Source organism: Cyprinus carpio, chromosome B12 (assembly GCF_018340385.1).
Source record: "Cyprinus carpio isolate SPL01 chromosome B12, ASM1834038v1, whole genome shotgun sequence".
Classification (NCBI taxonomy): Eukaryota; Metazoa; Chordata; class Actinopteri; order Cypriniformes; family Cyprinidae; genus Cyprinus; species Cyprinus carpio.
The window spans coordinates 16179273-16191075 of record NC_056608.1 but is presented as its reverse complement, the minus strand read 5'-3'; positions in this window follow the sequence as shown (position 1 = coordinate 16191075).

Sequence of the window (11803 nt, the reverse complement as noted above, 5' to 3'; positions counted from 1 at the left end):
GACCAAGAGGTTATTTCCTTTGATGCATGAAATTGTATTTTCACATGCTCTCCCACTTACCCCTGGCAAATAAGAAATGTTTGATTGCATCATATATGGATTATACCAGAGCACTCTAGGGAATAATGTGGTATGGAGTGCAGAAATGCATTCACTTCTTTAGTGGGTTGTTAGAGGCTGGATACTGCAATTTTGGGGGAAGCTCCAGTTCCAGCACCCACGGAACTGGCAGGTCTTCATAATAAACCCGCTTACTGCTGCTCTCCAACATCTCACTGCCAACAGGCACATAGATCTGATTGTAAGAGAATTTCCATTTGAAACTGATGGATGTTTTCATGGTATATTTCAGAGCTGAAAATGTGTGCAGATCATTGTACATTTGGCTGTAGGCTATTGAAGTTTTGAGAAGGTGGGCTAACTAGCTATTTAAAAAAAAGCCTTGAACTTATTTGTGGTTGAAAACAGCATGTCTTCTCTGATCTGTCTTCATCAAGCACCTGCAAGTCCGTTGGTGCCAAAGCTAATTGACTTCATATCCATGCACATCAGCATGTTGCCTGTCAGATCAAACATTACACAAGATGCATTCAAATAGGATCCTCCCACAATGCTGCAGAATAAAAATTGTTTCAGGGTTGCATGCCAAACGCTATGCTGTTCCTGTCCAAAAAGTTCTCTGCTCGCTCATGCAAATACAAGCAGTGAAGGCTTCCCGCAACACTCCCACTCAAGACATTTAAATATGTCCTTTAGTATATCACCAAATGTGAACAGAACAGAGAATTGTGAACCCATGAGGGATTCAATTTATTATTCAGTATGAAGCGTGACTTGGGACAAAAACTACACCACATTAAAACAGGCAAGACATTAATCGTGTAAATTTAATGGATGGCAAAATAAACAAAGACAATTGTTCTGACCATACAAGCAAAGACCATACAAGTAAGCAAATTTGTTCAACTTAAAAACAGTGAAAAGGCACTAATATATATATATGCATAAAATAATATTTACTGCACTTTCTGGGGAGAGACAAGCCGTCAGCTCTACTTGTCAACTCAAAACTTCTAAATGTGACTAAAAAAGACATGAACAATAAACATTTTATTCAAATGCCTCTTGCATTGCTGCCTGATGTCAGACTACTCACTGCTTTTTGAGTTTTAATTGCCTGCAAGTAGTCCACTGGGACAGTTCCTCATTTTGTTTGATAAATCTTTAATTGTAGGAAGCCATGCCTTCTGTTAATTTGAACCTGGGCCTAATTATAGCAATACATGAATAATTTATTTAACATTTTATACAATTATTTAAAACATGTAATTACTCAAGTGCTTTTTTTACTGTTGTTTCAGTGATTGCACTTGAATTACATACATTTTCTGAATAATTTAGCTTAAGAAAAAGTTAAAGGGCATGAAGTACCCATTTTAAATTGCCTAAAATATGCAAATTGTTTAGCTTGTGCAAGAGCTGAGGTCATTTCCTGTGAAGACACATATAGGAAATAGGTGGAAAACGATGAGCAATGGTAAAATACGTGGGGTGCAACTGTAATAGCAAAAAGAAACTGAGGCAACAACTGCATGAATTATTAACTGCCCCTGCTTGAGACCTGTCAAGAAGAGAGTGAAGGAGAGGAGGGAGAGAAATGGCATTTAAAACTCTACCCAGGTTGGCTAACATTGCTCGATCAACACCTACAGCACTCCTAATGCCATCATCTTGACAAGGCAAGACCGGTCTCTAACATTGTAAGCTCATAGGAGGCTTGAAAGTAAAGCTGTCAGGTACTTTGCAAATCTAGTGCCGCCCACTCTCGTCCCAGCAGCTTCTTGGAAAGCTTGGAGACCATGCCATACACTCGATGCCGCGCCATCCTCTTGACAAAATGTCAGCGGCATCCCTGTTGCTGTCTGTCTTCCAGTACCACACAGGGCAGTTTCCTTCATTGTGGGGGACAGGTGTTCCTGTGAAGGTTGAAGTTTTGGAGCTCTGAGCCCATGGCTGAGCAGATAGACTGCAGAGAGCGAGAGCACCATATGGTAAAGCCTCAAGCCCAATTCTGACATGTATAGGGTAAAAAATAAACTCAGGACTTACGTAAGGATGTGACAGAGCAAGGGCTTTCGCTTGGGCCTCTGAGTAATGTGAATCAGGAGAGGGCAGGAGGTTTCAGGACAGTCTGGTGCTGACTGGCAGCAGTGCCCTGAGTGTTGAGCTGTGTGCCACCCACCACTGCCGCAGCGCCTGATGACAGCATGTACAAACCCTGCCTGGCCATCTCCCAGGAGGGATGAGATTATGAAGCGCTTTATATACAACTCTACACTGGCTCCACAAATTCTTCACAACAACAAACTCACCGCAAAAGGGAAGTTGGTGTAATATGTTGTCAGGATCGATGCTTGGAAATGTTTCTCCTCATTCTGTCATTAAACGGCAAGGAACAATGTCTCCAAAGCAGGGGGTGGGGGTGTATAGTTCAGCATAAAAGAAACTCACAGCAAAAGACAAGAAAGCTCAATGACAGGTGACAGCAATTACTGTACAATCTAAAAAAAGCACATAATGTGGATGCTCTCCTATACTCTCGCTTGCAACAAAATGGTTTTATTATGTTCAAACAGCTTCAATAAACATCAGCAGCACCTTAAAGGGATACTCCACCCCAAAATGAACATTTTGTCATTAATCACTTACCCCCATGTCGTTCCAAACCCGTAAAAGCTTTGTTCGTCTTCAGACCATAATTTAAGATATTTTGGATGAAAACCGGGAGGCCTGTGATTGTCCCATAAACTGCCAAGTAAATAACAGTGTCAAGGTCCATAAAAGGTATGAAAGTCTTTATCAGAATACTCCATCTGCCATCAGACGTGCAATGTGGGTTATATGAAGTGACTTTTTGTAAGCGAAGAAAACACAGAGGAGACTGTTGACAAAGGAATAGTTGAATAAAGTCGTTATTTTTGTTTTCTTCGTTTACAAAAAGTTATTTACTTGCCTTCATATAACCCAGATTGCACACCTGATGGCAGATGGAGTATTCTGACGATGGCTTTCACACCTTTTATGGACCTTGACACTGTTATTTACTTGGCAGTCCATGGGACAGTCACAGGCCTCCCGGTTTTCATCCAAAATATCTTAAATTATGGTCTGAAGACGAACAAAGCTTTTACGGGTTTGGAACGACATGGGGGTAAGTGATTAATGACAGAATTTTCATTTTGGGGTGGAGTATCTCTTTAATGTTCATCACTAGTCCATTAAATACAAGGATAGCTAAAGATATCTGTTGTGAATGAGAAAAAGATAAACAACTGATTACATGTTTTTCAGTTATTGAAATGATTAGGTCTATATATTCTTCAAAAAAAAAAAAAAGTCTATTATGACCAAAATGTATATGATAAATACATTAAAAAACAGTAATATTGTGAAATACTAGTACAATTTAAAAGGTTTAAAGGTTTTCTGTTTTAATATATTTTAAAATGGAATTTATTCCTGTGATGGTAAAGCTGAATTTTTAGCAGCCATTACTATAGTGTTCACATGATTGTTCCAAAATCATTCTAATACAGTATGTTACACAGATGTATTGCAGAGACAGGCACTCAATGAAGAAGATGCAAAAATCCAAGGTCCTTTATTTAAATTCACCAACATAAACACAACAGATCACAGGAGAAATACTTCTACAGTACTGTTAGGCTATGACCTTCAATACCACACCCCAAATAAGGAGAAACTGAAGACTTAAATAGAGCAACCAAACAAGCAGCACCTGAATGGAGTACTCAACCAATTAGTAGCTACAGAAACTAAACCGCCAATAAACAAATGAGAGCATTAACTAATTACCAAACTAGAAAACTGCTCACAGTACAAAAAAAAAAAAAATAAGACAATAAAACAGATCAAAAACACAACCAAAACAAGCCCACACAAACTCAGAATGTGACAATATGCTGATTTGTTGCTCTAAATACATTTTGAATTATTATTACCAATACTGACATGCTGTTTAATATTTTTGTGTAAACCATGACACACTTTTCAGGATGCTATGATGAATAGAAAGTTCAGAAGAACAGCATTTATTTAAAATATAAATCTTTTGTTATGTTATAAATGTCCTGACTGTAATTTTTTAGACATTTTATTTTTTGACACCAAAAAGTAAACATATTTTTGAAGTATAACATTGACTTGTTTTCACTGATCTGATCAATGACTGACAAAATTAATTACAATGTTTATATAAAATTGTCCATTTAAATCAATAAATACATCTATCTCTCTCTTTAGGGACTGGTGAATCAATCTGGTGTTATTAAAACATTGTATGGGATAGAAATCATTCCTCTTTCTCATCTGACCACAAGCAGAACTGCTGTAAGAAACACAGACATTCACAGCATTCATTCCAACAGATACAGCAAAGCTTGCCAAACATCATGACAGAGAGACAGAGAAACACAATTTTGGAGTGCATTCTAGAAATAATTTAATAGTTTAAGAAATAATAGAAATGTTTATGTGACTTGGGAAAAAGTGGGGAAAACCTAAGCTCATAATCACTTATGACCCCAGGCCCTGCAAAAGCAAACTAATTTAGCTAATCTGAAAATTTCAATCAGAAAATTTCTGTGAATCTTTTTGATTGATTGTTTTTAAGAAATGTCCTCTGATATCAAACACGGACAAGGAAAAACATTTTTCCATTTCACATTCAAAGAAAAAAAAGACTTGAAAAGCACCTACTATAATAAAATATGTGTGAGTCATATTCTGACTTCATCAGAATACATGGCTATTTTTGAATGACTGTCAATAGAGAACATTGAAAATTGTAGTTACAGAATGGGCCCATACTAACCAGCCAAACCTTGTCCTGCAGAGTTTAGCTCCCAGGAGGGGGCTGAAGACTTCTGCCTTAGGGTTTACTGATATTTCTTTGGAATTATGATTCAAAAGAATAAATACTTTCAGGCCAGATTTCCCACTGGCAGATTTACCTTTAGCCAGGCCCATTAACTTCTTAAGTCCTGGGTTGAGTTTAGCCTGTTCCTGGGCTTTAAATTAGCAAAAGAAAAGTTATCACATTCAGCTCAGTGGTTTCCACAGAGCTAACGGGCCCTAATTCATTCTAAGCTGTCGAGTCAGCATTCCCTCCCTGATACTTCCTATGTGATAACCTGAGTTTAATGCTAAAGGGCAATGATTGCTTTCACAACCTATTATAGTGTAGCGGAGAATTTCTTGATGATGATTTCACAGCGCAGTGCATTTTCTTCTGAGAGAGATGAAGTTTACATCAGCCACAGGGTGAGATTTATCCAGTCTCACATCTACTGTGTCATCACTTTTCACACCTCTTATTGCTGAAGACATTTCGATGGCCCCAAGAGCACAGCTTTGTAAGAGCTGAAGTGTGTAATTTTTTCGATGTTAAAATATTTTCTCCTATGTCAGCTTAATAGGCAGAGACAGCTATTAGTAAGCCATTTGTAGGTCGTTTTCTCCGGAAAAACAGTGTAAACACTGTCTCTGCGACTTTATCGCAACATGTGATATCACAACTGTTTGTGAAGCATCTGGACCCACCTAATCTAGCAACATAAGTTTAACCAATGGCGTAAGCCCAAGGCGGGACTATCTTTTTGTCTGACCAATGGCAGATGAAGGGGAAAAACTGTTTGAAACAGGCCTTTCTACAGTCTGTGGATTTATGTGCACAGTAAAGGTTTTTGCATAACAATTCTGTTGGGTTTATAACACGAAGTGCGGATACACAGATAAACCTTCGTCTAATGTTGATGAATCTGGATTATTCTAAATGACTGAGCGCGTGTTTGTGGCTAGTCAAACTATGCCTATAAATAAGAATTTTCTGTGCACAACTTATTTACTTTTTTTTTTTTTTACAATGTACATGTCATTTGTATTTTATTGTTAGGCCTATTTGGAAAAAAATAATACTTTTCTATTAATATGTATATTGTGTGAAATGAGGAGGCAAATTCCTCAAAGAGTTTTTTTTATCAAATATAAATTCATGTATCACATTTTCTTGATTAAACAACCATTACTTATACTATCAGAAAAAGAAAGAAAGGGAAAAAAACTGTTCTATTTTATATTTTTACATTAACAATGTAATGAATATTCTATGTAATAAAGCCAAGTATGAGTCAAGTTAGTGTTTTTAAGCATTTACATTTATTTCAGAATACTCAAAAGCAACCATTTAAACAATATATTTTATTTGTGAACTTATGTTCAGCTATTCTTTTTAATAGTCAACCTTTAACTATTTTTGAGTTTTTCAGATCATCAGTGAATATTGGTTACAGACACAGAGATTTACTGTAAATTTCACCAAGATGTTTACTCACTAAAAACTCCCACAGATTATGTTTTCAGGCCATTTCAAGCCTTATTTTGATGTAACAATGTGGTTATATCTAAGTGTGTGCCTTGTTTACTTACTTTTTTTTTTTAATTAGCATTCCCATTAATGCCATCATATTGTTCATTCAGACAGATTTGCGAACACGGAACATGCACAAACACAAGAGGTGTGATTATGAAGTAATCACAGCCAAACATAACCTGTCACATCCAATAATATCGCAATGGAGGTGCTGCCTCTTCTCACGTGACTGTTCCCCATTCAGTCTCAATTACCCCCCAATTAAACTCACCGCAAGATTTGGGGGGGTGGGGTCTGTTAAAACTCAATGGGCTCAGGGGAGTCAAGAGAGACACAGACTCCCACTGAAAATTTACTCTGGTGTCACTGTTGGACAGTATTTCTTTATAAAAACAACTGATTTATATACTTTTAATGTTATATTATTGTAATATTTGAGTTGTTTTATAATTTATTGCGTTATTCTAAAAAAAATTTTCATCCAATATTTTGAGATGGCACTGCCTCCATCACCTCTTTGTAGGAAACGCCCCTGATATATATATATATATATACATATATATACATATATATATATATATATATATATATTATATACATATACATATATATATATATGTGTGTATATATATATATATATATATATATATATATATATATATATATATATATATATATATATATATACATATATATATACATATATATGTGCTATATATATATATATATATATATATATATATATAGAATATATATATATATATATCAAATAAGTTATATTTATATATGTACACCACAGGTGCTGGCCACATCAAAAAGTTGATTTATTTCACTAATTCCATTCAAAAAGTGAAACTTGTATATTATATTTCATTCATTACACACAGACGTGATATATGTCAAATGTTTATTTATTTTAATTTTGATGATTATACAGTAACTGACAACTAAGGAAAATCCTAAATTCAGTATCTCAGAAAATGAGAATATTACTTAAGACCAATACAAAGAAAGGATTTTTAGATGTCTTGGCCAACTGAAAAGTATGTGCATGTACAGCACTCAATACTTAGTCGGGGCTCCTTTTGCCTGAATTACTGCAGCAATGTGGCGTGGCATGGAGTCGATCAGTCTGTGGCACTGCTCAGGTGTTATGAGAGCCCAGGTTGCTCTGATAGTGGCCTTCAGCTCTTCTGCATTGTTGGGTCTGGCATATCGCATCTTCCTCTTCACAATACCCCATAGATCTTCTATGGGATTAAGGTCAGGCGAGTATGCTGGCCAATTAAGAACAGGGATACCATGGTCCTTAAACCAGGTACTGGTAGATTTGGCACTGTGTGCAGGTGCCAAGTCCTGTTGGAAAATGAAATCTGCATCTCCATAAAGTTAGTCAGCAGCAGGAAGCATGAAGTGCTCTAAAACTTCCTGGTATATGGCTGTGTTGACCTTGGACCTCAGAAAACACAGTGGACCAACACCAGCAGATGACATGGCACCGCAAACCATCACTGACTGTGGAAACTTTACACTGGACCTCAAGCAACGTGGATTGTGTGCCTCTCCTCTCTTCACCCAGACTCTGGGAACCTGATTTCCAAAGGAAATGGAAAATTTACTTTCATCAGAGAACATAACTTTGGACCACTCAGCAGCAGTCCAATCCTTTCTGTCTTTAGCAGTTCTGATGCTGTCTGTTGTTCAAGAGTGGCTTGACACAAGGAATGCGATAGCTGAAACCCAAGTCTTGCATATGTCTTTGTGTAGTGGTTCTTGAAGCACTGACTCCAGCTGCAGTCCACTCTTTGTGAATCTCCCCCACATTTTTGAATGGGTTTTGTTTCACAATCCTCTCCAGGGTGGAGTTATACCTATTGCTTATACACTTTTTTTCTACCAAATCTTTTCCTTCCCTTCGCCTCTCTATTAATGTGCTTGGACACAGAGCTCTGTGAACAGCCAGCCTCTTTTGCAATGACCTTTTGTGTCTTGCCCTCCTTGTGCAAGGCGTCAATGGTCCTCTTTTGGACAACTGTCAAGTCAGCAGTCTTCCCCATGATTGTGTAGCCTAGAGAACTAAACTGAGAGACCATTTAAAGGCCTTTGCAGGTGTTTTGAGTTAATTAGCTGATTAGAGTGTGGCACCAGGTGTCTTCAATACTGAACCTTTTCACAATATTCAAATTTTTTGAGATACTGAATTTGGGATTTTCCTTAGTTGTCATTATAATCATTAAAAGTAAAACATTTGAAATATATCACTCTGTGTGCAATGAATGAATATAATATACAAGTTTCACTTTTTGAATGGAATTAGTGAAATAAATCAACTGTTTGATGATATTCTAAATACATGAACAGCACCTGTACACACACACACACACACACACACACACACATATATATATATATATATATATATATATATATATATATATATATATATATATATATATCCTTTAAGCCTGGTCTTAGGTTTTAATCAGTTTGTTAACCCTTTTTTAGAGCAGGAATCAGCCTTTAAGAGAATAGTCTTCTCAACAATCATGTCTAATGAGACCATCAGCGCAATAGCGTGCTCTGGCACCCATCCAAGCCTCTTGATTTAATTTCAAACAGATTTATACATCTGCTCAGAATTTTTATAGGGAGGGAGTCTCATTGAAGTGGTATAACATCTCTGTTATATCAGCTTGACAAATCATAAATTCAGGCATTCACTAATGCTTTTAGCAGAATTTTTATGAGTGAATTAGTGTAATCGGATTAGTTGGTAATCAGTTAGAAAAACAGACACTTTAAATTGTTTGTGGAGTCAATTAAGCTTTGACAGATGAATAACATTTTATGAACATCTAATGTTACGAATAAGCAGGATAAATGGTTTGTTCTGGATATAGTGCTCGATTAAAAGTATGCAATAATTCTTGCACAGTTAGACTGTTTAAGATTGCCTGTAGAAATACAGGAGACTCGTCACACTGCAGTAAAGTTCCACCTCATTCTTATTCCAGACCATAAACCACGTTTTCCCTCTGGCACATCTCTGGTAAAACTAAAGCTACTGTTGACCAGATTTTTTTATGTATTAAAGAGGTTCATAAATATAAACCACACCACTTTCAAAAAGTGCTACTGTCTCAACACCTGAGGTTATTATGACTGTACTGTTGAGATTTGGAGTCATTACAATGATCTCAACCTTTTCCCAATTATGTGTTATTTGTATATGTTTGCTGTATACAGTTTCTTCCAATAAGGCTAATGTGTTTAGACACGATCGATGTATATGCTTCTACTCCCACCTCATAAAATGATTCCTCATGCTGTCTGTTCCTACCATCTAGGGGTTTTATCTAAAACCATGGGCCACATTCTTCCAGTGCAGTGAAAAGGATGTCTCATAAGTCTGGATAATACACATGCAGTGTGACTGGGCCTGTCTAAGTGCCATTTCAGGAAACAGGATTATGATCAACTCAAGAAGCTGGCAGTGTTATCTGCTAGTAACATTACACCTATCTGGTTTAAAGTGGATTTAGAAATTTTTTTTTTTTTGCTACATTAAAAAGTGAAGGAAGTATTGTGTCAAGTAAGTTCATTATTTGCTATAAATGAAAATGTCCCCTGGCAAGAAGATGCTGTTATAGGTGCTGAAACCAGGTGTTTTCGTTTTTCCTGGTACTGTTGCAAGACTGTGTTAAAAAGCCTGCACACAAACACAGACAGATCTCAATACAGCAGACATGAAAAAAAGCAGTGTTTCCCATCCTTTTTAGCAACCTGGTCTCAGAGAAATATGTACCTCTGTGTACTTTTTGTGCAACACTGTTTCTAGTGTTTGTTTCTTTTGGAAACTGCAGTGATATGTATTAGTACGTATTTCGCGTTTCACTAAAAAGTGCCCCCAAGTACGTTTATGCCATGAGACCAGGTAGCTTTTTTGAATATTACTAAATTTCTAATTTTTATAATCTGAAGAAATTATAAGTATATAAATTATATATATTTACACCAGGTGTAAACTCTGCCTACACACTGTAAATTATATATATATTTTCTTATTTGTATTTTTTTAAAGATGATGACTGCCTCACATTGGCCTCACCGTTTCATGTTTTTTGTTTGTTTGTTTGTTTGTTTTTTGTTTGTTTTTTGTTTGTTTTTTCAGTTAAAGCAGGAAAAAAAAAAATTTAATTAGACCATTTTTAGGCCCACCACATTAAAGGGATACAACAGAATAAACCATACAATCTAAGTTCAATTTGTGATCATTCTGCTCAAATGAGCATGTGATTGTCTTTAAATGTGACTCTAACTGTCTTCTTAAGTGCTGTTGCACTTAATGAACATTATTAACATCTTGCAGCACTTTGCTGCTACTGTCTTCACGAATCACGTTTTTAATATAACACCAATAAAGTTTAAATCCTTCCTGACAGTCACTTTATCAGTGTTTGTTTGGATCAATTATGTCAACAATATCATGGTATTACAAAAAAAATCCCATGGTTTCATGCTATGCTACTAAATTACATATTTTGCAGGTAGAAAAAAATGTTAAGCATTATAATGCCTCAAGGCAACTCTGTGGGCTGAACAACAATATTTTGTGTTGACATGCTGTAATTGGAATCAATCCGTATTGTAATTTTGCCAAAAGCTTTAAAAATGTGACATGAAAGTATGTTTTGCTTAACCTGCATAAAACCATTCAATTAGTGTAGAAACAATTCTGGTACTGGGTAACAGCAGCACTGGGTGAAAGGCACTCAATCATGCTATCAAGAAAAACAACAACAGCTTAGTAGTTGTGAAGTTAATGTGAACCATGAGGGACATGTTTGGTCATCCGCACCATGTGACCCTGCAGCACGTTTGCTTATGAACGAGCTGAGCACAGATAAAGCAGCACCACAGAGACGTGAGAGGCCGTTCTCTCCCTGAGGGCTCAGCGTTTTGACTCGAAGCCATGAATCTTGAGCCTGTGTCGCCCCTGCCACCCACCCCTGTTCTCCATTTTCACTTTCACACAGACACACAAAATATACACAGACGATGCGTACTTAAAACCTAGTATACCCACACTACATAGAACCCACACATCCTTTGATCTGAGGGTAAGGACATCTTAATGGGTATGTCCTGCATGACAAGATGCCCTACAAATATGTTTTCATCACAAACATGTAGAGATGAAAGTTTGTAACTGCTGGTATCTTGAGCAGGTACAGTAGGTCAGATTTCAAAACAGGTGAAACAGACACTCTAACCCACTGAGAAAAACTTCTCTTTACTCTGTTAATACTGACTGTCAGAATCTGTTCATGTTCATTTAGGGCATCAAAGTTC